The sequence below is a fragment of the Eumetopias jubatus genome, unplaced genomic scaffold (assembly GCF_037043125.1).
Source record: "Eumetopias jubatus isolate StellerSeaLion01/CBP00866 unplaced genomic scaffold, mEumJub1_p1.0 scaffold_2, whole genome shotgun sequence".
Lineage (NCBI taxonomy): Eukaryota > Metazoa > Chordata > Mammalia > Carnivora > Otariidae > Eumetopias > Eumetopias jubatus.
This window is the reverse complement of record NW_028274808.1, coordinates 128,431,264-128,459,262: the sequence shown is the minus strand read 5'-3', so window position 1 is coordinate 128,459,262 and position 27,999 is coordinate 128,431,264.

Here is a 27,999-nt window from a genome sequence, read left to right as displayed (position 1 = left end):
TTCCTAATGCGTGTGTACCTGGGAGGAAATGGTTCAGGAGATCATAGCACTACAGCCAACAGTAACCAATGATGATCTGTGTTCACAAGTCAATACTCTTTCCTTTTTGTTTCTTCATATTAATAATATCTTTCCTGCTTAAGGATACTCTTTTTTTTAAAATAAGAATTCATCAGCAATATTCATTATTAAAGCAACATAAAATACTTTTCAAATAAGAATCACATTTTGTTTTCTGGTGCAGTACTCTGAAAAGATGTGAGCAAAGTTGATTTTTTAGTAGCCTAGCAATAGCCTGTTGGTTTGAGTGAGATAATTTTTATCTAGAATATTATCTATATTTCAGGCAATGAAATTGTATCAGGAATCAAACTTATATGGGGCTTTTTTTGATAGTGTCTTCATGAATGTATTTTTACAAAGCTTATGATACTGTCTGATTCTGAAACATTTCAAAGGTGGGAACCAGTCATACAACACCCTTTGTTTTGGGTTACAGAGGAAAACATACCTAGCCAAGAGCATCTTAACAGAGTGAGAGCCCAGAATTGAAGTATGAAAACAGAAGTTCTTTTCTTAGGTCTTCTGCCAATGAAAAACTGTTGCTTTTGTCAAGTCTCTTAAGTTGGAAAAATCGCAAAGGCACTCTAGCTAGCTCATACAAGAAGGACTTATAGTGAAGATTCAGTAGGATGATCCCAGTAGAGATAGAAAATGAGGTAAGCTTCATGGAACTAGGATCTGGAAATGGAAATTTTTTTTAAAAAGTTAACTATATTTCTCTTTCTAGAGATTCAACTGTCTTTTGACCTCTTCCTTTCTCCATATGGTCTATTGTCTCCTCTCAGGACCACCTTCCTTTACTTGTTCACAAAATGAAATTTTTGGTTTCACATGCTTTGATGTCCATGTTACTCACCTTAGCTTTGACCAGATATGTTTTGTCCATTTAAGAGTAAGGTGACTGGGATTGTTGGGTGGCTCCCATTCTTACCATGAATCATTATATTAGAAAATAATTCATCTCTAAAATCATTGGCATGCAATGTAGATAATGATGGAGAAGGCCACATTCGAATCTACACAGTAAAACTTGTTGGATTTTCCCATTAGATACTATAGTTATCTCTCCAAAGTCTTCAGCCACCTAATTCTGGGATTCTTTTATTTTTCCTCCCTTCTGTCCACCAAACAGCTTCTAATATTCTCTCCACTTTTCGGATCTCAGCATAGCACAAAACTTCTGTTTCCTTCAAAGTACATACCACACACACACACACACACACACAGTAAAATTAATATTGACCATGCATTATTCTTCAAATATGTCATCCTAGGATAGAGGCCAAAAAGCTGGTCTTGGTTTACTTTGACAGTTATATTCACAGAAGTTATTTGTCACTTAATTCCATTTGTTGAAGAGGTAGTACTTTGAGATGAATTTATGCTATGGATGAGCTTCTCTTGCTGCAAACAGGTCCTCAGTCTAGGGTCAATCAGTATATAAAGCATGTAGGAGAAATTGAGTGTGGCTGAAAATGAACTGATACATTCAAGGCAGATATAGGAATTTAGGTAAGTAAATTCACATCTCTAAGGATTTAAGCTACCCCCAATGATAACTTAGAATCTTAAAATTCTGTAAAATAAAAATAAATATATGGAATGACATCATTTTATTTTATATAGCATCTTATATAATCTGTCAAATGAATGTCAATCTTTTAGTAATTATGTTTTTTAGTATTTTTAAGTATTTTTGTGTAGCAATTTCTATTTTTTAATATTTTCCCATCGTAATACAGTTGATTTCTTCCAACACCTTGGTAATCGTAACATAAAGTCAATTCATCTTTATTATATATAAGACATAAGTTTTTGCTATTTTAGTAACATTTCTTTAGGTAAATGTTTATGAATTTCTTTACTGAAAACAGTTTAAGTATTGGAGTGCAAGTCCTTTGTTTGGCTGACCATTGCCTGTAATTGGGAATCTCTATCTCCATTCCTAGAACCCATAGACAGTATTGATCAAACCCCATATTTACTAAACAAATTTATAATATCAAAAACTCCAAATAAAAGGTTATATGCATTTTCTGAATACAATTAATACTTTAGTATCAGTGAAATGAAAAATCCCTAGGCATGAATTGCAAAAGAAAATAATATGTTTATCAGCTAATAAAATAATAATAACTTCATCTTTTCCCTTATTGTCACAATATTCTATTAGGTCAAATACCTATAGTTTAAACTGATCTCTAAAGTAATTACTGTCTTTTTAATCAGGTATTTTAGTCATAAACTTAAAATTATGGTTAAAAAATATTCAAGTTCACCATCAATCATTGTATATCTAGAGATGACCAAGTCATACAACACTTGAACTCACTGTATATAGGTTATAATGGTAGAAACCGCCCCTCACCAAATAGCTAGAGGACAGTGTGGTAAGTATATAGTCAGAGATACACATTATTTATAAGAGCAAATTTGGAATAAACACGCTGTTTATTAATAAAAATATTGTCCAATCAGGGAATTATCAAATAAATTATAAATGAATTATTATACTTTACTGTAACTAAATATTTTGGATCTATTAAATATTATGTCTTCTAATGTGTGTACTATGAAGAAAATGCACACAATAAAGTTGTTATGAAGAAAAGACAAAATACGTTAAGTCTATATTATCTCAGTTACACACACATATATAAACAGGGAGTGAGAAAAGATGTGGGGGAAGGAAAGTATAGCAGCTTTTGTGGGCTGGTTGTTGAGATCTTGTGAGTGGGGAAGCACAGAATACTGCTCCGCAAGGCTCCAGAAACGAGGCAGCAGATGCATGAAGCACAGAGCAGAGAGCAATGTCACTACAGACTGAAGGAAAGGCTGAGAGCATAATAACAGCTGTGGTTCCAAATACGTGGATCTTGTTCCTCTGGAGTTCACCATTAATTACCATCCCTGAATTCTGTAAAACCTCCCTGAATTATTAAAATGCCTTCCTTAAAAAAAAGTGCCCCTTTTACTTAAACTGGTTACATTTATTTACTATTACTTGTAGTCAAAAGAGCTTTAACTGAAGGAAAAATTTTCATTAAATAGATAAAGAATAGAAATCAATACATTTTAGGAACTTATATGCTTGTATTATACCTTTTGATACCCAAGAGTAGCTTACAGATAATTTTGCTTAATAACCTCAAACAACTCTCCTATCATAATATTTATAGTGCTATCAAATGCAGAGAGTACATTTCTAAATTCAACTCGAAAGCCAGATTGCTACTTTTCAGTTTCTAAGAAGACTGACCTTATAGAGGAAACTACCTTGAATTGCAGAACACATTCCTCGAGCATGCTGTCCAATAGAAATTTCTGTGATGATGGAAATGTTCATTCTGTGCTGTGCAATGTGGTAGTCGGTAGACATAGGTAATTACTGAGAATTTGAAAGGTATCTAGTGTGATTGGGGAGCTAATTTTTAAATTTTATTTCATTTTAATTTATGTAAAAGCAAATAGCTACATGTGGCTAGTGGCTTATATCCGCACAACCTTCAAGGGTACCTAGGAAAAGTAGAAATATAATTAATGCTACGTTAGCATTAAAAATCACAACTATCTCTTATTTTCTTGTGCACATTGGATGTCTCCTGGTTTATGAGATTTTAGCAGATACATTACAAATTGAATCTTTAAAATAATGTCTTTTTTTTTAGCTTATCATATATCTAAAAATATGGAAAACTTAGAAGAAATCCAGAGTAGGCTTCCTACTTCAAATAATATTCATCCTGGGGTGCCTGGGTGGCTCAGTCAGTTAAGCGTCTGCCTTTGGCTCAGGTCACGATCCCAACGTCCTGGGATCGAGCCCTACATCAGGCTCCCTGCTCAGCGGGGAGCCTGCTTCTCCCTCTCCCTCTGCCTGCTGCTCCCCCTGGGGGTACTCTCTCTCTCTCTCTCAAATAAATAAAATCTTTAAAGAAAATAATGTCAGTCCTATTAACCAAAACAAAGCAAAAGGTAGAGAAAAAAAGACAAGTAAGCGGGAAACAGCAAGAGCATATCAAACAGTAAGCAACAGATAACAAGTGCCTACTGTTTTCTAGGGAAATAGCAATTATTTAGAAAATCACATAAATTCTGAAAACGTGTCTGAAAAGTACATTGTGGCTAGTAAACCATTGCTGTCAAATATAATTCATAAACATTTTTAGACAATCTGATCTTAAGCTGGTTAAAAAAGGACTTAGAACAAATAAAACAAATAATTATAGCTTATGATAGAAGGAACTGGATGATATTTAAAAATCAGTTATGTGCTATAATAATTATAAAGAGGGAAATATCTCTCTGGCACAAGTGGACTAAAAAAGCATAAACAAGATTTAGGTAGGACCTAGATAATTGGCAAGGTGAAAAAAAAAAGAGTGTGTTTAGAAGAGAAACTATAGTAGAGAATGGATACGGAGTAGATCCATAGGGCTATGCAGGTGCAGTGGTAGAAAGGTTGGACAAAGAAGATTGCAGACACTTACTGGATGGATTGAGGAGCACTGAGGAATTTAGACTTTATTGCAAAGGTGATATAAGTCCCAGAAAGTGTTACAGTTAACTCATGGATCTAGGGTTGTCCATTTAATATATGTAAACATGACTAGTATCTCTATATGGGTTTCTTAAGGATTTTCTCTTCAACTCAGACATACTCTGTTCTATAAATAATAAAAAAGTTGATTTATTAAAAAATAAAATATTGACTATAAAAATTAATGGTAAGCTACTTTTTTTTATGCTTTCCAAACAATTTTCATACTTGGAAGGAAGCCTGAAAATGCAGCCTCTTCAGATTTTGGTCAAAGTTGTTTTTTGTTTTGTTTTTTGTTTTTGTTTTGTTTTGGTGGGGAGTGGTGTTCAGATATAATGCTTTGACTGAGCTGTTCCTGAAAATAATTTTTGTACCAAATGTGAGAGAAAAACAAACAAAAACCTTATCTGGCTTAGAAAGCAAATGATCTAAAACATTGTGAGTTAACAGTGGTTCAGATTCACTCACATCAGTCTCCATTTATCTACCATGATGCTTATATACAGTCAACTAAATGGTAGTTTTGTTCAAAAGCATGCAGAAGTCCAAACAAAAGAGCAAATAAAATTGTAAGTGCCCTAGGAGGCAAAGAGATGAAGCCTGTGTTTTAATGTTCATTCTAAGATAAGTCTGTGACTAAATAGTAAAAACCAAAATTTAGACTTGTCCAATTGAACTTGTGTGATATTTGAAATATTTTGTGTCTGCACTATCAGTAGCTACTATTCACTTGTGACTGTTGAACATTTGAAATGTGATATGTGTTACTGAGTGACTGAATTTTTAATTTTATTTAAATTTAATTTAAATTTAAATAGTGTAGGTTATATATTTTTTCTATGTAAACATCCAATTTCTATCACATAAGCCAAAAATATCTATAATTAGGAAATCTGAAAGGCCAAGTGTAAGTCTTGAAATTAGTAGCATCATATTCCCTATACACAATAGTATCTTCCCCTTTTATTGTGTCCCATCTATGCTGAAATAATTTGGGCATTAAATATAGAGAATATTTCCCTTCTATACTCCTAGCCCATTTTTTGATTGTAACTTTTTAAAAACAATTTAGTTCCTTCAAACTATAAGGAGAGACTATAAGGAGAAAGCAAATTTAACAATAGACTTGATGTTGATGCTCAGAATTAAGAATTAAAAATATATGTATCAGACAAATATTAGAAGAGGCAATGTCAAATATCTGCATTTATTGATTGAGTTCTATTTGGATACCACTAGAAGGCTTCCCTCTTAAAAATGATGTTTATGTCAAATCAGAATATTTTTAAGCACTTAATCTTGTAAAAATAACAATGTTTTTAGAGGTTCATATCATGATAAGATAGAATTCTTAAAATAAGATGTTATCATGACAGGATTTTATCTTGAGGAAATAGATATAAACACATACATATACACACATAGTTGACCCTTGAACAACAGAGGTTTGAAATGTGTGGGTCCACTTACACATGGATCTTTTCTCAATATAGTAAAGTACTGTAAATGTATTTTCTCTTCCTTATAATTTTTTAAATAACATTTCTTTAGCTTTAAGAATATAATATATAATATATCTATAACATACAAAATTTGTGTCAATTGACTGTTTATGTCATCAGGAAGGCTTCTGGTTAACAGTGGACTCTAAGTTTTTGGGATGTCAAAAGTTATACATGGATTTTCAACTCTGCAGACGGTTGGCACCCCTAACTCCTGTGCTGCTCAAAGGTCAACTGCATAGTTTTTAAAAAAATTCAAGAGTATAAAATAAAACTCAGGTGTAATCATAATGATGTACCCTATGTGTGTTTCTTTTACTTAGATATAAAAAAACAAACAAAAAACCCCCAAAGGTTTACTTGGTATCTGCATGTCAGAGGATAAATGAAATACTCAGTTTTTAAAATATATTCTGACATAGATAACATTTTAACTAAATACTGGCAAGAACCCATGATAGAAGACATAAGGTCTGTGCCCTCTTTCTCTCAGCCATTGACATGTATGGGTATTTGTGGCCATAACCTCATATGAATTAGCTTTGAATCTCATGCATTCATGTTCAGGTCTTATAGTCAGAATATAGTTTAAATCCTAAACCTAATACTTTTAATCTACGTGATATTGGGTAAATTATGTTACATTGAATACTCAGAGAAAAATTTTGAATGAGGTTGGCAGGAGCCATGAATAATTCATTATTTTGGCAGAGTCTAAGTAGCTAGCCTTCTGAGGTTTAGACACTGACGCAGCAAGCACAGAGCAAAAGGGAGATAATATATAGTCCAGATAAGGGAAATGGAAATAATTTGTAAATTGGCAGACAAAATATATGAGCAGAACAAAATCACTAAAATGAATGAATAAGGAAAGTAAAGGAGTAAATGAAAAAAGATAATAGGAGATATGTTAAAGAAGTAGCCAAGGAAAATATACATGGCAGGAAATAATGGTGTCTCAGAGACAGATGTCACAAAACATATGGCAGGGTAGATTAGTTAGTTTGAAAGGATTAATCTATATACATTAATATAAGTTAATATATATATATTAGTGTACATTAATATGTACTGGTATTTATTAAGTTTGAATTTTTGGTGTATTTTTATGACATAGCCATGGTAAATCCTTGGAATTTGCAAAAGAGAAAAATTAAGGTTCAAAAAATCTAAAACTAAAATAAAAAATGTTATCCCAGCAATTTAAATTAAAGATTCTGCTATTAAATACAAATAGGTCAGATTACTACACAATTTAGTATTTGGGGGTTGGGCAGGGGGTGATGTGAATGAATAGATCTGAGTATATCTGGGCTACACTCTTAACAGAATGCTCCCTATTAGGATCATCAATGACAAATAATTTTATAGTGTAGTGATTAAGGGCAAGGATGCACTTTGAAGTAAGACTGCAAATATAACTAACACTGGCTCTGTGACTTTAAACAATTCAATATATTTTTTCTTCCTCTTCTTATTGGTGTGAAGTAGTCAGATAAATCTTAAGTCCATATGAATTGCACATCGGAGCTCACTGTTTAAATAAAACAAATCGTGTGGTCCAACAGTTTGGAGCACTACATACTCTAGATCAAGAGTATCTCAGTTGGGAATATCACTTCAACAGTTACTAGTCATGCGACATTGAGCAAATATATCTCAGCCTCAGCTACATCATCTGTAGAATGGTCATAATAATCATAATAGATATAGTTAGCACACAAATACGAGGATTAAACGAAATAATCCACATAAAACTTTTGGTAAAGTGCCTGGCATACCTGCATACTCAAAATTTACTCCCTATAATTTTATAAATTATAACTTATAAATTATTTAGTTACCCATTATTTTATCATTGTAAATATAAACACCATTTTCATATGGGCCCTCAACTTACTGATGGCTGTTTTCTACAATTGATTTTTAGTTATTTATCTAAAGCTCATAGATAAATGCTAGTTTTATTTGGTAGTTCACAGTTTTTATACCATAAAATAGTTGCAAATACCTATAATTTAAACAATAGATAATATTTAATAATAAATGAAGAAAACCAGCAAGTGCATCAGGTAGAAAATAAACAATGACAGTTAGTGATTTCTCTTAACTGGAGTCTACTTATTAACTCAGAGAAGCACTTGAAAACATTTATTTAAGTGTGTGTCTTGATTTCAATAGTGTTATGTATGTGTGTGAAGACAAAATTTCTGTTTTGCAATGAAAAGGCATTTCATAAAATATTTAGTTAAATTGCAGGCTCTCAAAATAGTACCTATGAAATTGTTTGCTTTTTATTTTTTTATTTTTTGAAATTGTTTGCTTTTTAAAAAGGTACCATATATTTAGTCAATTTTGAGAATAAATTTCAAATTGATGCCAACTCTAACTCAGTTGGTTAAGGATTATGTATTTTATAATGGGATCAGTGTGAATGAGACAGGCTGTATACATAAGTAAACAGAAAAAAATAACAAGAGAATATGTAGATTCATCATTTATTTGGTTTCTATTTTTAAGGTATATTTCAGCCAGTCAGCGTTTTCTTCTGTGCAGACAGTTCTGTGATTTTTTTTTTTTTTTTCCAACCATGCCTGTCCCTAAACAGATGCACTCATCTGTCCACGGAACTTCCCAGCTCCTTCTCCCATAATTAAAGGATCCCTATACTGAATAGGGAAAGGAACATAAAATACTTTGAGAAAGTTGAAAAATTATCACGATTTGAGTAAATTTAGTTGGGGATTCCTGCTACTTGGTTTCTTTAAGCAAGGTATAATTTTAAATAGAATAATTATCCTTTATTCTTGAAAACTAACAGACACTTTTTAAAAAATAAATACATTCCTATTTTTTAAAAGCAAACACCTGTTTCTTTGGTTTAAAAAAAAAACAGGTTTTCAAGATTGTTTACAAAGGAAACACACACACACACACATATATATACACTAAAAATTTAAATATTTTCAGCTTCTTACATAAAGTATACCAATATCAAATTTACATAAGCATAGTATAAGCTGATTAAACATAACAATCTGAAAATAAATATTTTTTAAAGAAAGAGTTGTTTTTTTAAAAAAATACATTCTTTTGGAGGTATGTTCCCAGTATATATCATATATACAATCTGTTAAACAGCAAAAAGAATAAGATCATTTTTACATTTATATTACAAAAAGTATTTTCATCTTTACTAATATATTTTATTAACTAGCAGCATGGCCTATAAAAACCCTTTTCATTGTTTGATTTTTGATTGTACATTGAATAAAAATGGAATCTGCCCCCTTTACCTCATAGACAAAAAAATAAGAACAAGAAAAAAATAAATACAAATATGTGGAAAACAAAGCTGATCTGTATCAATGAACCAAAACAAATAATGAATAGGTGAGAAATGCCTTGAAAATCAAATGTTTTTTTTTTTTAAGTTTTTAACAAAGCTTATTGTTCTTTGTTAAAGATTTTCTTTTATTTATTTGTCAGAGAGAGAGAGTGAGAGAGAGCACAAGAAGGGGGAGCGGCAGGCAGAGGGAGAAGCAGGCTCCCTACTGAGCAAGGAGCCTGATGAGGGACTCGATCCCAGGACCTGGCATCATGACCTGTGGGGAAGGCAGGCACTTAACCAAATGAGCCACCTAGGCATCCTGACAATCAAATGGGGTTTATGAAGATACATTTAAGCTGGCCCAGGATGCTGATTTCAGCTAAAAGTAGCAAAGCACAGTTCTTTGATGTTTGTTCCAAGTCTTAAGCAGGAAAAATAACAATCCTTTATCTGGATCATCAGGAAGCTGAACAGGGTAGTTTTGGGAGCTTTCTATAACTGATTTGGCAACAAGAAGCCTAGGGGAATAGACTAGTGATAAGTCACATTGAGTCACCATTGGTATGGCAAACACACAACATCTGCAGTGTAAGCAACATGCAGCTGCCAATCTCTGATGGCTGAGTAAAAGTAAAGGCTAAAAGAACACATTCACACACAAAGCCCTGTGTTACCTGAAACTTCAGAATAAAATAAGAAGGATCATTGCTAGTGGGCACTACAACACTGGCCTTGGCACCTCTCTCAAAGAAACAAAATAAAAACCTGCAAAAGAGAACTCAAATAATGAAACATAAATAGAGTATTTCTAGATACATATTTTAAGTCCTAGAATTAAAAAAAAATTAATAACATAGAGAACTCTTTTGAGCATCTGGAGAAAATTGTCCAGTCATTTGAGTGTACAAAAATTATGTTAGTCTCAAACTTCTTCCTAATGGCATTCAATTTTAGAATTTTGAGGATTAATTACAAATTTCTGAAAGTTTGATCTGGTTATTTTATGCACAGCCAAACATTCATTCAAGTACTAAAGAAACAAACAAAAATTTTTGAACATTCAAAAGTGCAAAGAGATATTTCCTGTGAGCCGATAAGAAAATTCTAGAGAATAAACTTCAGCCAACCAAGTGATGGGGAAAGAAACTAAACGAAACAAATCAGAAAATGATTGGATCCTTTTTGTAGAGGAAGAATTATAATAAATATGTGATTATAGAATATTCATAAATATATGAATTCTTTAGTGAAAAAAATCATAAGCTTATAGCTTAGTGAAAAAAATCATATAGCTTATCCTTATAGGATAAGGAAGTGGGAGATAGTTCTTTTTCCATAGTCAGAATAAACAAAATGTTAGCTATAAGGTAAATACTGAGAAAAATTATATGTCTAAAGCCAAATGGATAATGGATGTAGAACAGGGTAGAATAATTGGAAATATACTGACACTAGTTGAAAATATCCTAATTGCTCATTCTATTAAAAAATTACTTCATAAGAAACAGTATTGTAGGGGCACCTGGGTGTCTCAGTTAGTTAAGAGTCTGCCTTCAGCTCAGGTCATGATCCTGGGGTCCAGTTCTTTCTTTTGGGATGAATTCCTCCATCTTGGCATTCTGTCTAGGTCTCTGCCTTCTATGTGTTAGGAAAGCCTGTTATGTTTCCTGCTCCTGAGAATAATGACTTTATAAAGTTATGTCATATACTGTCCATGGCCTTGAACTTCAGGAAGTGCCTCTGGTGTATGCTGTGGTGCTCTGCTGCCATGCTTTGGCTACTCTTTCAGGTCAATCCTCTGCAGAGTTTCTCTTTGCCTGCAGTGGGGAGTGTTTGGACCCTGGCCAGAGTGTGATGACTTTTAACTAGGTGTGCTCTAATCTGCTTGTTAAAAGAGACCTAATGCTATTTCCACTAAAGGTGAAGCTCTGCAGAACTGTATGGTCAGTAGACATGTTGCATACGGGGGAGTTTGTGCTGGTCTTCTAGGGGAGGGGCCCACTGCTCTGGTTCTCGGGTATACTTGCCCTAGAAAAGCAGCACCTTCCATGATGTGGCCTCTTCTCACCCTCTAGTTGTATATTTTGTTCTGTCAGCCCTCAGATCAATTTCTTGGGTATTCAGAATGGTTTGATTTTTTATCTAACTGTGTTCGATGAATGAGGCAAGTCTAGGACCCTCTACTACCCTGCAATCATACCTCTCTGTATACTGCATTTTTAAAGGTATTTCTCAAGCATATTCATTCCTTGCCTGTCTCTCTACCTCTCTCTTTAATATACATACATATATATGTGTATATATATATATATATCAAATTGACAATTATACATATGTATTTTTATTGTTTTACAATGCTGTTTCTTTTTTTTAATTTTGTTTATTTCAGCGAGAGAGAGAGAGCACACGCATGAGCAGGGGGAGGGGCAGAGGGAGAGGGAGAAGCAGACTCCCCACTGAGCAGGGAGACCGATATGGAGCAAATTATAGCTGAAAACTTCCCTAATCTGGGGAAAGAAACAGACATCCAAATACAGGAGGCACAGAAAACTCCCATCAAAATCGACAAGGTAGGCCAACACCAAGACATATCATAGTTAAAGTTGCAAAAAGATAAAGAAAGAGAGAGAGATACAGAAAAAAAACATAAAAGCAGCAAGAGAAAAGAAGTCCCTAACTTATAAGGGAAGACAAATCAGGTTAGCAGCAGATCTCTCCACAGAAACTTGGCAGGCCAGGAGAGAGTGGCATGATATATTCAATGTGCTGAATGGGAAAATATGCAGCCAAGAATACTCTCTCCATCAAGGCTGACGTTCAGAATAGAAGTAGAGATAAACAGTTTCCCAGACAAACAAAATTAAAGGAGTTCATAAACACTAAGCCAGCCTGGCAAGAAATATTAAAGGAGACTCTTTGAGTGGGAGAGAAAGACCAAAAACAACAAAGATTAGATAGAAGGGAAGAGAGAAAATCTCCAGAAACAATGACTTACAAGTAATACAACAGCACTGAAGTCATATATATCAATAATGACTCTGAATGTAAATGGACTGAACACTCCAATCAAAAGACATAGGGTATCAGAATGGATTAAAAAAACAAGACTCATCTGTATGCTGCCTTCAAAGGACTCATTTTAGACCTACAGACATTTACAGATTGAAAGCGGGGAGATAGAGAATCAGTTATCATACTAGTGGACAGCAAAGGAAAGCTGGAGTAGCCATACTTATATCAGACAAACTACATTTTAAAGCAAAGACTGTAACAAAAGATGAGGAGGAGCACTATATCATAATAAAGTAGCCTATCCAACAAAACTGAACAATTAAAGATATTTATGCCCCCAACTTTGGAGCACTCAAATATATAAATTGATTAATAACAAACATAAACTCATTGATAGCAATACAATAATAGTAGGGGACTTGAACACCCCACTTATAACAGTGGACAGGTCATCTAAGCAGAAAATCAACAAGGAAACAATAGCTTTGAATGACATACTGAACCAGAGGGACTTAACAGATATATTCAGACTATTTCATCCTGAAGCAGCAGAATACACTTTCTGTTCAAGTACACACAGGACATTCTCCAGAAGAGATCACATACTGGGTCACAAATCAGGTCTGAACAAGTACAAAAAGATTGAGATCATACCATGCATATTTTCTAACCACAATGGTATGAAACCACAAGAAAAAAATTGGCAAGACCCCAAATACATGGAGATTAAAGAACATCCTACTAAAGAATGGAAGGGTTGACCAGGAAATTAAAGAAGAAATAAAACAATACATGGAAAAAATGATAATGAAAACACAACAGTCCAATACCTTTGGGATGCAGCAAAAGAGGGAAATACATAGTATAGTAATACAGGCCTACCTCAAGAAACAAGAAAATTCTCATATACACTGAATCTTACACTTAAAGGAACTAGAAAAAGAACAGCAAATGAAGCCTAGAGCCAGCAGGAAAAGGGAAATAACAAAGATTAGAGTAGAAATAAATGATATGGAAACAAAAATACCTGTAGGAAAGGTTAATGAAACCAGGAGCTGGCTCTTTGAAAGAATTAATAAAATTGATAACCCCCTAGCCAGACTTGCCAAAAAGAAAGGAAAAAGGACCCAAATAAATAAAATTGCAGATGAGAAAGGACAGATCACAACCAACATCACAGAAATACAAACAATTATAAGAAAATATTATGAAGAATTATATACCAACAATTAGGCAATCTGGAAGAAATGGATACATTTCTAGAAACATATATACTACCAATACTGAAACAGGAAGAAATAGAAAATTTTAACAGACTGAACCAGCAAATAAATTGATTCAGGATCAAAAATCTCCCAACAAACAAAGTCCAGGACCAGAGGGCTTCCCAGGAGAATTCTACCAAACATTTAAAGAGTTAGTACCTATTCTTCTCAAAGAATTCCAAACAATGGAAATGGAAGGAAAACTTTCAAACTCATTCTATGAGGTCAGCATTATCTTGATTCCAAAACCAGACAAAGACCCCACTAAAAGAACATTAAAAGAATCATTCACTGCGATCAAGTGGGATTTATTCCTGGGCTGCAAGAGTGGTTCGATATTCACAAATCAATCAATATGATACACCACATTAATAAAAGAAAGGATAAGACACATAAGATCCCCTCAATAGAAGCAGAAAAAAACATTTGACAAAGCACAGAATCCATTCTTAATAAAAACCCTCAACAACGTAGGGATAGAGGGAATGTATCTCAACATCATAAAGACCATCTATGGAAAACCCACAGCTAATATAATCCTCAATGGGAAAAACTGAGAGCTTTTCCTGTATGTTCAGGAACAAGACAGGGATGTCCACTCTCTAAAAATTGTACCGGAAGACCTAGCCTCAGTAATCAGATAATAAAAAGAAATAAAAGACATCCAAATCGGCAAGGAAGAAGTCAAAGTTTTCCTATTCACAGATGACATAATACTCTATGTAGAAAACCTGAAACACTCCACCAAAAAAATTTCTAGCACTGATACACAAGTTCAGTAAAGCAGCAGGATACAAAATCAACATACAGAAATCTGTTGCATTTCTATATAACAGTAATGAAGCAGCAGAAAGAGAAATCAGGAATTGATCCCATTTACAGTTGTACCAAATACTATAAGATACCTAGGAATAAACCTAACCAAAGAGGTAAAAGATCTATACTCTGAAAACTATAGAACAGTGATGAAAGAAATTGAAGAGGACACAAAGAAATGAGAAAACATTCCATGTTCATGGATTGGAAGAGCAAATATTGTTAAAATGTCAATAGTACCCAAAGCAATCTACACATTTAATTCAATCCCTATCAAAATAACACCAGCATTTTTCATAGGCTAGAACAAACAACACTAACATTTGTCTGTAACCCCAGAGGACCCCCAAAATAGCCAAAGTGACCTTGAAAAAGAAAAGCAAAGCTGGAGGCATCAGAATTCCAGATTTCAAGTTATTACAAAGCTGTAGTCATCAAGACAGTATGGTACTGGCACAAAAACACACATAGATCAATGGAGCAAAATAGAAAACCTGGAAATGGACCCATAAGTATATGGTCAACTAATTTTCAACAAAGCAGGAAAGAATATCCAATGGAAAAAAGACATTCTCTTCAACAAATGGTGCTTGGGAAAATTGGACAACAAGTGCAAATGAATGAAACTGGACCACTTCCTTATACTACACACAAAATTAAATTAAAAAATGGATTATAGACCTAAATGTGAGACAGGAAAGCATCAAAATCCTAGAGGAGAACACAGGCAGCAAGTAACCTATTTGACATCGTCCGTAGCAGCTTCTTATTAGCTATGTCTCCAGAGGCAAGGGAAAGAAAAGCAAAACTAAACTACTGGGAATTGATCAAGATAAAAAGCTTCTGTACAGCAAAGGAAACAACAAAACTAAAAGGCAACCTTTGAAATGGGAAAAGATATTTGCAAATGACATATCTGATAAAGGGTTAGTATACAAAATCTATAAAGAACTTATCTAACTCGACACCCAAAAAACAAATAATCTAATTAAAAAATGGGCAGAAGACATGAATAGACATTTTTCCAAAGAAGACATCCAGATGGCTAACATACACATGAAAAGATGCTCAACATCACTCATCATCAGGGGAATACAAATCAAAACTACAATGAAATATCACCTCACACCTGTCAGTATGGCTAAAATTAACAACACAGGAAACAACAGGTGTTGGCGAGGCTGTGGGGAAAGAGGACCCCTCTTACACTGTTGGTAGGAATACAAACTGGCGTGGCCACTGTGGAAATCAGTATGGAGGTTCCTCAAAAAGTTAAAAATAGAACTGCCCTATGACAGAGCAATTGCACTACTAGCTATTTACCCAAAGAATACAAAAATACTAATTCGAAGGGATAAATGCACCTTGATGTTTATAGCACCATTATCAACAATGGCTAAATTATGGAAAGAGCCCAAATGCCCATCTACTGATGAATGGATAAAGAAGATGTGGTATACATATACAATGAACATTACTCAGCCATCAAAAGGAATGAAATCTTGCCATTTGCAATGACATGGATGGAGCTAGAGTGTATTATACTACACAAAACGTCAGAGAAAGACAAATACCATATGATTTCACTCATATGTGGAATTTAAGAAATGAAACAGATATACATAGGGGGACAAAAAAGGCAACAGGAAAACTATTAAACAGGCTCTTAACTATAGAGAACAAACTAAAGGTTGCTGGAGGGCAGGTGGTGGGAGGATGGGCTAGATGGGTGATGGGTATTAAGGAGGACACTTGTGATGAGCACTGGGTGTTGCATATAAGTGATGCATCACTAAATTCTACTCCTGAAGCCAATATTACACTATACGTTAACTAACTAGGGTTTAAATAAAAACTGAAATAAAAAAAGAACAAAACATAATAAATACATTATTATCACCATTTAAAAAAATGAAAAGAAAATATGGGATACATATAGGTTGTTCACTTGTGTGACCTGGTGAGGGGTGGAGAAGGTGGTGTAGATGAAATTTATTGTGGGAGGAGGATAATGACAGAGGCTGCAATCAAAAAGGAAAAAAAAAAAAAAGATTAAGATCGCAAAGACTGCCCCCAAGAATATTTTGCATGATACAATCCAATTTATGAAATCATGTAAAGTTTTATATGTATATCTGCATCTAATTATTAAAATCATAACGATAACTGAGTAGTCAAAGTTATGACAAGCTAATACGAGCAAACAAAAAAAGCCAGGCCTCCTTATTTCAATATCAGATACTCTTTAATTTAGAGCAAATGCTTTTGGGACTTTAAAAACGGATCTTAAGTATGTCAAAAGTTAACCAACCTCTCTTATAATTAAAAATAAATGACAGCTAAATCGAGAGAGAAATATAATTTTAGCTCAGATTATTGAACACTAAAAAGTTGGATAATTCACTGTTTTGGCAGGGGTATGGGGAATTTTTTATGGAACTTTAGATTGGTATAACTTCTATAGAGGATAATTTAATAAAATCTTTCAAAATTAAGAATGTACCACACTTCAACTCAGCAATTCTTCTAGGAGCTTACCCATCAGGTACAGCTTTTTACCTGTGAAATAATGTATATATAATAATGCTTAGTGTAGTGCTTGCAATAGAAGGAGTTTGGAAACAATCTCCGTGTCCATTGACAGAGGAATATTTCAATAAATTATGTTAACATCCATATAGTAGAATGCCCTGAATTCTTAGACCAAATCAGGTGGATCATATGTACTGATACGGAACTCTGAGATATATTAAATGCAAAAAGTACAGAAAAGTATGTAATGTGGTATCATTTTGGCAGAAAGCAAATATTAATAATACAAATATGCTTGTAATAGCCAGTAGCTCTGGGACCTGTGTAGCTAGGAAATAGGAGTAGGAAGGAAACCTATTTTTCATGGTATATATTTTATAACTACTGAATTTTATATCATGAATATGTATTAACTTAAATAAGATGATGAATGTATATGTATAAAATTTACAAGAAGAATACTCAAAGTGTTAACAGTGGCAAGCTCTGGGGAATGGTACTCTTTGCTATTTAGGTTTCAGGAGATTGGAAAGAGACATTTATTTGTTACCATGTATCCTGTTGTGTTTGAATTTTCAAAGTAGGAGACGTGTTTTTCTGATGGTTAAGCAACTGCCTTTGGCTCAGGTCATGATCCTGGAGTCCTGGGATCGAGTCCCACATCGGGCTCCCTGCTCAGCAGGGAGTCTGCTTCTCCCTCTAACCCTCTTCCCTCTCATGCTCTCTATCTCTCATTCTCTCTCTCTCAAATAAATAAATAAAATCTTAAAAAAAAAAAGATCTTTTATGAAAGAAAGAAAGAAGGAAGGAGGGCAGGCAGGCAGGCAGATAGTGAATTATCCTACTTCAAAACAGTGAGACCAAACTTCTCTTCTTCAAGAGAACAAACTTTTGAATGTGCCTAATTTGTGCTCACTAGTTGATCAAGCTCTCTCAGGAAGTCTTTGTTAAAGAAAACGACACTATTTTATTATTACTTTTTTAACTATGTTTTCTTAAAGATAACACCTTTGGAAGGTGAAATGAAAGACATAATGAACTAATAATTTGCAGAGTATCCTCACTAAAGGACATCTTGTTGAAATTCAAAAAGAGTTGCTGAGCATGGATTTTATTCATGTTATTCAATAGAATGCATTCTTCAATCTCTCAAGCACAAAACCTAATGCCTAATTTAAAGAAGTTTGTGTAAAATGCTGATTAGGTCATTATCAGAATATACCATCAAATGCTATTAAGGTTTTTCCTCTTTGCTAACTTTCTCTTACTAATGCGAAACATTGGACAATATTGTCTAATAGAAAGGTTGATAATTTGAACCTCAGCTTTTCACCTCATGTACTGAAATCAAAGTCCAGCTTATAAACTAGAGAAAGGAAAACTGTAAGCATATCTTTTGGTCTCAACAGATGGTCTGTTTAATCTATAAATTCAGTTTAATGACCAGCATGAATCATTGAATGTACATTTTAAGATTGTTTTTGTTTGTTTGTTTTAACCTTCTTCTGTTAGATGCAATATTTGACCTCTATAAATGAATTTAAAAAATAAAACCTCAAAAATAACATAACTTAGTGGAATACATTTTACACTAACATGTTCAAAATAAACTCAGTTGCCTACATTTTTAGTTATCATTTTCTTCTGTCAGGCATTCAATGAGCTTTTCTAGAAATGCAAATATATTGTTTTCTCATTTTATATTCCTAAAAATATTTTCTAACAGACAAAAAGTACAAACATTGTAGACATTATTTAAGAAGGCAATAGGAGAATGGAAAATACCTTTAATTTTCAATTATGTAAAATCCACATGTCAGAAGTACTTTGAGAATTTCAGCTTAATGTTAGTTCTGCAGTTAGGTCTCCGTTCACTCCAATCTCATCCTTCTTCTCCCATTAGCTATGATAAACAAGAATTGTAAACCTTTAAAATTCAATCTCACTATTCAACATTTACTCTGATTCTAATTTAATTCTTTAAAGATACTCATCAATTTGATTTTTTTCCTTATTCTGCCATTGCTCTAATAGATGTTTAAATTAAAAATAAATCCTGGGGTCTGAGCAGATAGCTCAATTAGAGGTTAACTAACAAAAACCAATGCTCTTAACCCCAGAGCAGAGATTGTAGAATGACCTAAAAGCCAGAAATAGTTATATTTTGGAAGAGGTAGGCTGGATTTTATCTAATTAGAAAGCATAAACTAAATTTGAACACTGTAAAATAATTTGTGGAATATGAGACTACATATACAGTTATGCAGGCATAACATGTAATTTTTGCCATTTACAAGTCCATATGGAATTTTGAGAGTTTATGGGAAGCAAATTTAAATATTTTAGTGATATTATATTTTGAGTACATCTAATCTCTCTTCTGCCATTCCATCCTTCAAATCTGTGAAAACTTTAAATGTTTTTACCTTGCATTTTCCGTTTTAAAATCTGGGTGTTCCCAGTTCCTCCAACACCCAGTTGGCATGGTTTCTAGACTTTTTATCCCGTATCTGAGAAATTATCATGTAATTAATCAATGCTCCAGTGAAATTATGGCAAATGGAATTCAACAATCGTTAGTGGTATCGTTAGTTCACAATTTTGTGGAATGAAAGGTAAAATCCTTTGAGAAGTAAAATAGACTAGTGGCTAAGAGCACAAACTCCGGAGTCAGACTGACAGGCTTTGAATTTTGGTTCCATCATATTCTGCTTTCTTAACAAAATGGAAAAACAAACAAAAATAATGCTTTTCTCATAGAGTGATGTAAAAATGAGTGACTTGATGTGAATCAAGTACTTAGAACAGTATCTAGTGCATAACAAGCCCTTATTTTTATCCTTTGTCTTGGATATTTTATCCTTAAAACCTAGGCTAAAATAATCATAGTTGAAGGGAGGTATACACTCAAATTCATATTGACTCCTGATACACTTATAATAAAAAAGCTAAAATTCTTAGCATATTTTTACATGAGTTACTGGTAAGCCAGGACTCTTATACAAGAGTTCTTGAAAATATACTGAAATTATGTGTAATTAATTCTTGATGTACTCAGAAGGAATACAGTACTTTGGATCTACATTCACTTGGAATCTTTCTGGTATTATTGTTCCAGCCTAGGTTTGGTAAATACACATTCTTGAAATTGAAAAATATGGAACAGGCTAAGTTTGATTTGATTCGATCTTATTTGTCTACCACTGTTCTAGCTTTGTAATAGATTGGATTTAAATTGGGACAAAAATCAACGTATCTATTTATAGTTTAAAATAAAGGTTCATGTCCTGTACTTCTCCAAAGTAGGGCAGCCTCATTTTTTCTTAATAGGAGACCAGCCTGGTGTAGAAACTCTATTGAGGTTATTTGGGAGTAATCAGGTCAGAAGTAGAAGGCATTCTTTTGAACTCTGCATGAGTGTTCATTCATTTGTGATTTGGTAATATTTAACTATAAGAAATAATTATAACTCTGTTTTCCCTAAGTGTAGAATGATCAGAAATATTGGAAGATTGTTTCAGATGCTGCTAGATCAAAATAAAATTGCATTTTATAATGGATGAATCATAATTACTATTCAGAGGAAGATGAAAAGTTGCCATAGCAATAATTGTCCTCTTTAAGTGAGTTAGACACATTTTAAATGGCATATTAAACCAAGAATCAAAATTTTTAAAGTGGGCTGAATGTTTTCTCTAAATGATATGTAGAGGTGATGAGAATAAATGCAGTTACTCCCAAAGTAACATGCAATCTCTTACAAATATCCCACATGTAGAATTAGTAAATTTCATCTAATTTCCACTTTGCCTAAGTGGTTACTGTCTTTCAATCATATCCTCAACCTCTACAAAAAATGATTTTCACCTAATAACTTTGTGGGTAAATGTTAGCCTGTCTCTCCCTATAATTTCTTTTTCTTTCTATCTCTTACCACTATCACTTTTTTTTACTATTACCATTTTGTCTTCTCCTATCTTACCATTTCTTGTTTAATCAATTCTACCTCAGGAAATTTGCTTCATATGCGAAGATAAAATCTGTTCAAGAGGCAAACTTTTTCTTTGTCAAAATCTTGAAGTAGACCATGGCACAAGCATATGGATTGTTTTCAGTGAGGAAGCTAAAGTGATATAATTATCTAAAATGGAAATGTCAGTCTCTGGCATTCAGTACTAGACTTCTAGAGTTATTTTAAACATTATGGAGTGCATAAAAATCACTTTGAGAACAGGTTACTATGCAAATACCCTAAGTGACTTTGGCTCTAACAATTTGGGAGGATCTGGCAATCTTTTTTCTAAACAGGATCTCTACTGTCATCAGTCATATCCTCATCCCCTATAAAAAAAAAAATGACTTTCACGTAGTAACTTTGTGGGGAAATGTTATCCTGTTATACAGGTAGCTCTGGACCTAAGGAAAAGTGGCCTGAGAAAACCAAGCCTTTGATCTAGCTCTGGCTGGATGAGCTGGCTGTCTCATGGAATAACAACTAAGGAAATGCAGTGAATGTCTATGTGAGAGCAGGGCCTTTGGGCACGAGGGCAGAGTGTCTCTGATTCTTTAAACTCTTGGATCTTTACTGACTGGGATCATTCAGTAGTTGAGTCAGAAAGTTGGAAAACTGGGGTCATTGTGGTTCTGGAAATTGCTCTATATATTTCATAGCTATTTCTGATCTAAGGAGGTTGGGGTGATGCAAGTTTTCATCCTTACAATTAGCTAAGCATTTCACCCTTAATAATAGGATTGTTACACAACAGAAAAATGAAGCTTCTGAAGAGCATACTCCAACTGATGAGTTTAGTGAAATCCCAAACTTTGTGCATTTCCTGAATGTCTCTTCAGCCATATACATGATGTGCCTTTTCCTGAATAGCTGGGCAATATATAACATATAAAAATGTGCCTTTTAGGAGGCTGACATGAATCACCATTGATGTGAACAAACAATGAATCCAAAGTATTTGTAATTCAGGCTGTAATCAATTTCTTGAAAGAAAAAGGGATAGAATGCTTTCATGGGGTTCTTTGTTGAGGGATATAGATTCTGCCTGAAGATGCTTTCATGTGAGAATGAGAATTAGGACTAGTCTTGTAAGCTGAAGGTAAGAAGACCTCAGTCAAGAAGAAAATTAGGTTGTATTTATCTGGGGTGAAAAGCAAGGCAATTACTAGCATATCATAACAAAATAGGGACACTAAAATAAAGTGTCTAAAAATGAAATAAAATCCAGAATCCCAAAAGTCAGGTTGTCAGCATAAAGCCAGCAATTACAATACAGAAGTGAACCTGGTAACCTATAGTTTGTCTGAAAAGTTATTTGTATTTCTTGCCAACTTCAAGGATTAGAGACCAAGTAGGCACACTTCTGACCCTACACATATGTAAAAGGAAAAAATAACAGATTTTGCACAGTAAAAGAACAATGCTGATTACTGTGTTTTTATGCTTAGTAGGGTAAGGCTAAGAGAGAACATGGGAAGTTCTAAAATATTTAGAGATGTTGAGTAGATCTGTATATTGACATATGTGTCAAGTTAAAACAGGGTCATTTAATCAAAAATTAAAATTACAGGGGTAAAGCAAAGCCTTACTTGGAAAATTGCCTTAATGGAGTCTCATTGTCCCAGTACACATCCTCCAATTTGAAGGATTCTCAGCTCTGTCATACTCTTCTCTACAGAAAAGTCTAAACTCAGTGTATAACTGAGTCTCAATAAGAAGAAGTAATTGGATAAAATTGGGTGAAATTAAAGGCTAGTACGTTGTACTACAAAAAAACTCACAACTCCATCTCTACTGCAGGGATATAATTGCAAAATAAACTAGAATCATCTTGTCAGTTCCCCTGGAGCCCTTCCCTATCAACAGTATGCTTACGTGGTTTCCCTTTTTCTAGTTTCCAGTCAGACAGTTATTGAAGTCTTTTTTTTTCTTTTTGGAATATGGGAATGCAATTCATATTTTTTCTTTTCTAGGAGTTGTTCTTCTCACATTTCAGATTGGATTCATTAGGGAGCTTATTTCAGATTTGGTTGTTCTGGTGAGGGGACCAGAGACAATGTTCTGAGAAATGCTACCCTAAGGAATTCTGTAGATAATTAATCTTATCCACAATATGTGATTTTACAACTTGAAGTCTGAGATTTGTCAACATCCCTCTGAAGGCTGTCTTGCTAATGAAATTAAAAGAAAAAAAAAAAGACATTTACTCAAGGTTAAGAATGGCTTAAAATAAGCCAGAACTTCAAAGTTTAAACAAGTTACCTGATTACTTTTGTCTGCAGACAAGTAAAAAATCCAAGTCAATCAATTACCTTCTCTCCTGCTATGAACATAGTGTATATTTAGTTGTTAAGCCTGGAACTGTGTTAATATCATTAAATCAGCTTTACAACTTGGGGACTAATAAACCATTGCATTCAAAGCATTTCTCTTATAGGAGAGGGAACTAATTGATTTGCCCATAGTGACACAATTTTCAGACCTGGGTTTGAATTCAAATCTCATGATATTTAACTTTGTTATTTTTCAAATGTGGCACATTAAGGAGCCAGAGGGGAAAATTTAGAAACTGCCAAACTATTGTCAAAGCTAAATATAGCTTTAAACTGACACAGCATCACAGCTTTGCATTGACCCATTTTCTAAGAAAATTTCAGCATGGGCAAACTAAATGTATTTTTAAGTCCAAGTTTTTGGTAACCTTGTCCTCAGAAAAAATTATAATATATTTCTCTTAAGACAGAGAATTTTACAAATTTGAATAAATGGTAAAATGACTTAGGGAAACTAAAAGTTGTTATATATTTGATTGAGTTATTTGAGTTTTATAGGAATTATCATATTTACTGTAATCCTATATTAAAACATTGCAGAAATTAATCCAAAATAACTTACCTACATGTTGCTTATTTATCTATGATGTTTAATAAGTCAATTAAAATATTTACTGAGTGTTTACAAAATATTATACTATATGCTTTGGGAATAGGTATTTTGAGCCCAAGGAAATGGGATAGTGCGTTTCAAATTGTATTCCTACCTAATTTTTAAATGATGGCTTCTCAGTACATATTTATTTAATGAATGCTTATATAAAGTTGTAGGATGCATTCCCTAGTTTTTAAGTTTATTCCATAAATTATAAAGGGATACGTATGTACAGAAAACATTTATAAATATTTAAATTTTAAAAGTCAATATATGATACTTGAAGTTCAAAGAGTTGGGGCACCTGGTTGACTCAGTCAGTTATGCAGTCGACTCTTGATTTTTGGCTCAGGTCATGATTTCAGGGTCCTGGGATCAAGCCTCACCTTGGGCTCACTGCTCAGCAGGGAGTCTGTTTGGGATTCTCTCTCTCCCTCTCTCTCTGTCCCTCCCTCACCACTCATGGGTATGCTCTCTCTCTCTCTCTCACTCTCTAAAATAAATAAATAAAATCTTAAAAAAAATTTTTTTAAAAAGAGACCAACTAACATTTGAATTAATTTTCATACAATCAAAAATATCTCTTGAATGTGGATTATTGCCAGGCACTCTCTGAGGGATAAGGGCAATTAAGATGGACAAGGGAGTTCCTCTTGCATAGCATTGTGGGCAGAATTCAAAGATGACCCAATGACTCTCTGGAGTGTGGGTGAGACCTGTGAATATGATGAGAGATCAGTCCCATGATTGGGTTACTAATCAGTTGACTGTGAGGTAATCAAAAGGAACATTATTCTGGATGGCTCTGACTTAATAAGAACCCCTGAGGCCCTTGGTTAAACAGGATGACATTCAAAGCATGAAAAGATCTGTGGAGGGGGCTATATAACAGGGGTGGAAATTAATTCAAGAATATATTAATAATATACAACCACTCTAGTTGCTGAGAGTGGTCCTCAGGCAACAGATAGTAAGTCTTGAGGCTGCAAAGAAATGAATTTTTCCAAAAACTTAAGGAAGCTTGGAAGTCTACAGCTGCAAATGTACCCAGTTGACACCTTGGTTTCAATCTTGTGAGACTCCGAGCAGAGAATTCAAACTCTTGACCCACAGAATCTGTGAGATAGTAACGTTTTAAAAAAATTTTTTAAGTTTTTATTTTATTTATTTATTTTAGAGAGGGGGAGGAGGGAGGGGAAGAGGGAGAGAGAGGGAGTCTTAAGCAGGCTCCACACTAGGCGTGGAGCCCTGCTCTGACTCTGTCTCACAACCCTGAGATCATAACCTGACCTGAAATCAAGAGTGAGACGCTTCACTGACTGAGCCACCCAGGTACCTCATTAACATTTTTTTTAAATTGCTCAAATTGTAGTAATTAGTTTCACAGAAATAGAAATCTAATATGTACTCTTGCTGCCTTCTCTGTGTCTCTCTGTTTCTCTGTGTTGTTGTTGTTATTATTCAATTTGAAGTCATCAAATGAGAGCATCTACTTGGTTACCCAGTAATTGTCCAATACTGAATACTCATTAAAGGGCCTTTCTAGGCATGCCATTTCCAAATCTGGTATACCACATGATTTTTTTTTAAGATTTTATTTATTTATTTGAGAGAGAGAGAGAGAGAGAGAGAGGGAGACAGAAAGAAACACGAGTGGGGGGAGGAGCCGAGGGAGGGGGAGATGCAGACTCCCTGATGAGCAGGGAGACTGATATGGAGCTCGATCCCAGGACCCTAGGATCATGACCTGAGCTGAAGGCAGTTGCTTAACCAACTGAGCCACCCAGGCGCCCTTACCACATGATTAATAATAACAGTTAGCACTTATTGAATACTTACTACATGTTAGGTACTGTTGGAAGCATTTTTTTAATGTATTGTCTTATCTAATCATCACAAACATTATAATTAACCTCCATTTTATTGATGAGGTAACTGAGGCACAGAGAAGTTAAGTAATACTCCCAAGGTAACATACTAGTAAGTGGCAAACCCAGGTTTGAAAACCCAAGCAGTAGGGCTTTACGGTGTGTGAGTTTAATTTTACATACTGACTCTCCTGATGTATCAGAGAATATTATTTGAACAAGTCCTAGCCACATTTAGATATGCCATATTGTGAAGTTAGAAGACTTCTAAGTTTTCTGGTAAGTTGCAAAGGTTGTCCTGTGAGGAATTTTCTCACTACTTAGGGAATATTTCATAAGTCTCAAATTGATAATAATTCTGAGAAGCAATACCTACACTAAAAATGACAGCTCTCAGCAAAGTTTCAAAGATGCAAGTAAAAATCACTGCTTCTGAAAATGTGTGTTTATAAATGAGTATTATTAAAAATAATAAGACCTTAAATTCTGAGTGGCCATCATCTAAAATCCCACATAGAAATTCTTCCTTCCAACAAGAAGAAAATTATTAAAAATTCAGATGGAATAGCATTTCACCAGATTTTCAATTTGGGGAATTTTTGTCATAAGTAAAATCTAATATTAATACATATGTGATTCATTGTAGTTCTTATTTTAGAACTTTCTAATCTGTCATTATGTGATATTATTGTCTGTCTTGCAACCATGATTTCCTATGCTAAAGCACTTCACTGACTATAAATTAATGAGCATAAAAAAATTAATTTGTAAAGAGAGTCGGGACTCACAGAGAGAATAATTTTTGTTAATATTATCTTCATGATAGCATATCAATTTGATCATAATAAAGCAGTGTGGCCCTGTCACTGAATTAGAAAATATTTGGGGAGTATTCATTTTTTTCTCTCTCTGCTAATAGTTAATGCAATGTACTCATTTTAGAATGGTAGTACACTTAAATCTCTACTAAGAAAATACCTTTTCTATATTTTTGATGTATTACTATCTTAACTGTACATATTTCCTTATTGGTTTTAATTTAATCCCTCTAATACGACACCATATTTTGCTTTTTCAATTTTATTTAAACATTTATGCTTTTACATTTTAATATCGGGCAGGAATTAACTCAAGAATTTCACAAAAATTTATTGAAGCTCTAGAATGTGTTAGATATTGTGCTAGGCAATTGATATATTGTGATAAAAAATACATTATTGATAGCATCATGGAGATTTTAGTCTAGAATAAAACTCTGTATATATGTAGGTTATATATATATACACAGGAAGTGTGTGTATGCAATTACATATCTTAATAAGTGATACAATGGAAAATAACCAATTTGATTAAAAATATTAATAGAGAGAAACTACTTTAGACTAAATAGTGGGTGATTAGAGTAGATTTCTAGGCAAAGGTAAAATTTAAGATGAGAAGAGTCATTTGCAAAGCAGAGAAATGTGTTTGAAACAGAAGAAATGGAATGTATCAAGAGTCTGAGGTGAGAAATCCTTGATATTTAGAAAGGTGTCCAGTGAGATTGATTGAAGGGTAGTAATGACCAAGTCAGTGAATACCAGGAAATTGATTTGGAGAGCTAGGTAAGCCCCATTCACAGAAAACACAGTGTACCTACCTGTTATGTAATTTAAAGTTTTAGAGATTTTCTTTTTAGTATTGCAGAAGAACAAACACTAAAATAACTTCAAATTGGTCATCTATCTAATGATTGCCTTCATCTGGGTTTACTTTTAAAATTCAGTGTTACAGGGTTCTACACAGACCTTACACTTTTCACAAAAATTAACTTAAAATGGATCATATGTCCCAATATAACATGCAGAACTTTAAAATTTCTAGAAGAAAACATATGGGAAAATTTGTATGACCTTAGGTTTGGTGATGAGTTACAGATACAACACTGAAATCATGGTTCATGGGAGAAAAAAATGATGTTTATTAAAATTTAAAACTTCTCTGCAAAAGATACTAAGAAGATAAAAATGCAACGTGCAGACTGGGAGAAAATATTTGCAAAATCCTTATCTGATAAAACATTTATATCCAAAGTACACCAAAAACTCTTAAAACTCAATATAAAAGAACAAACAACCCAGTTGAAAAATGGGC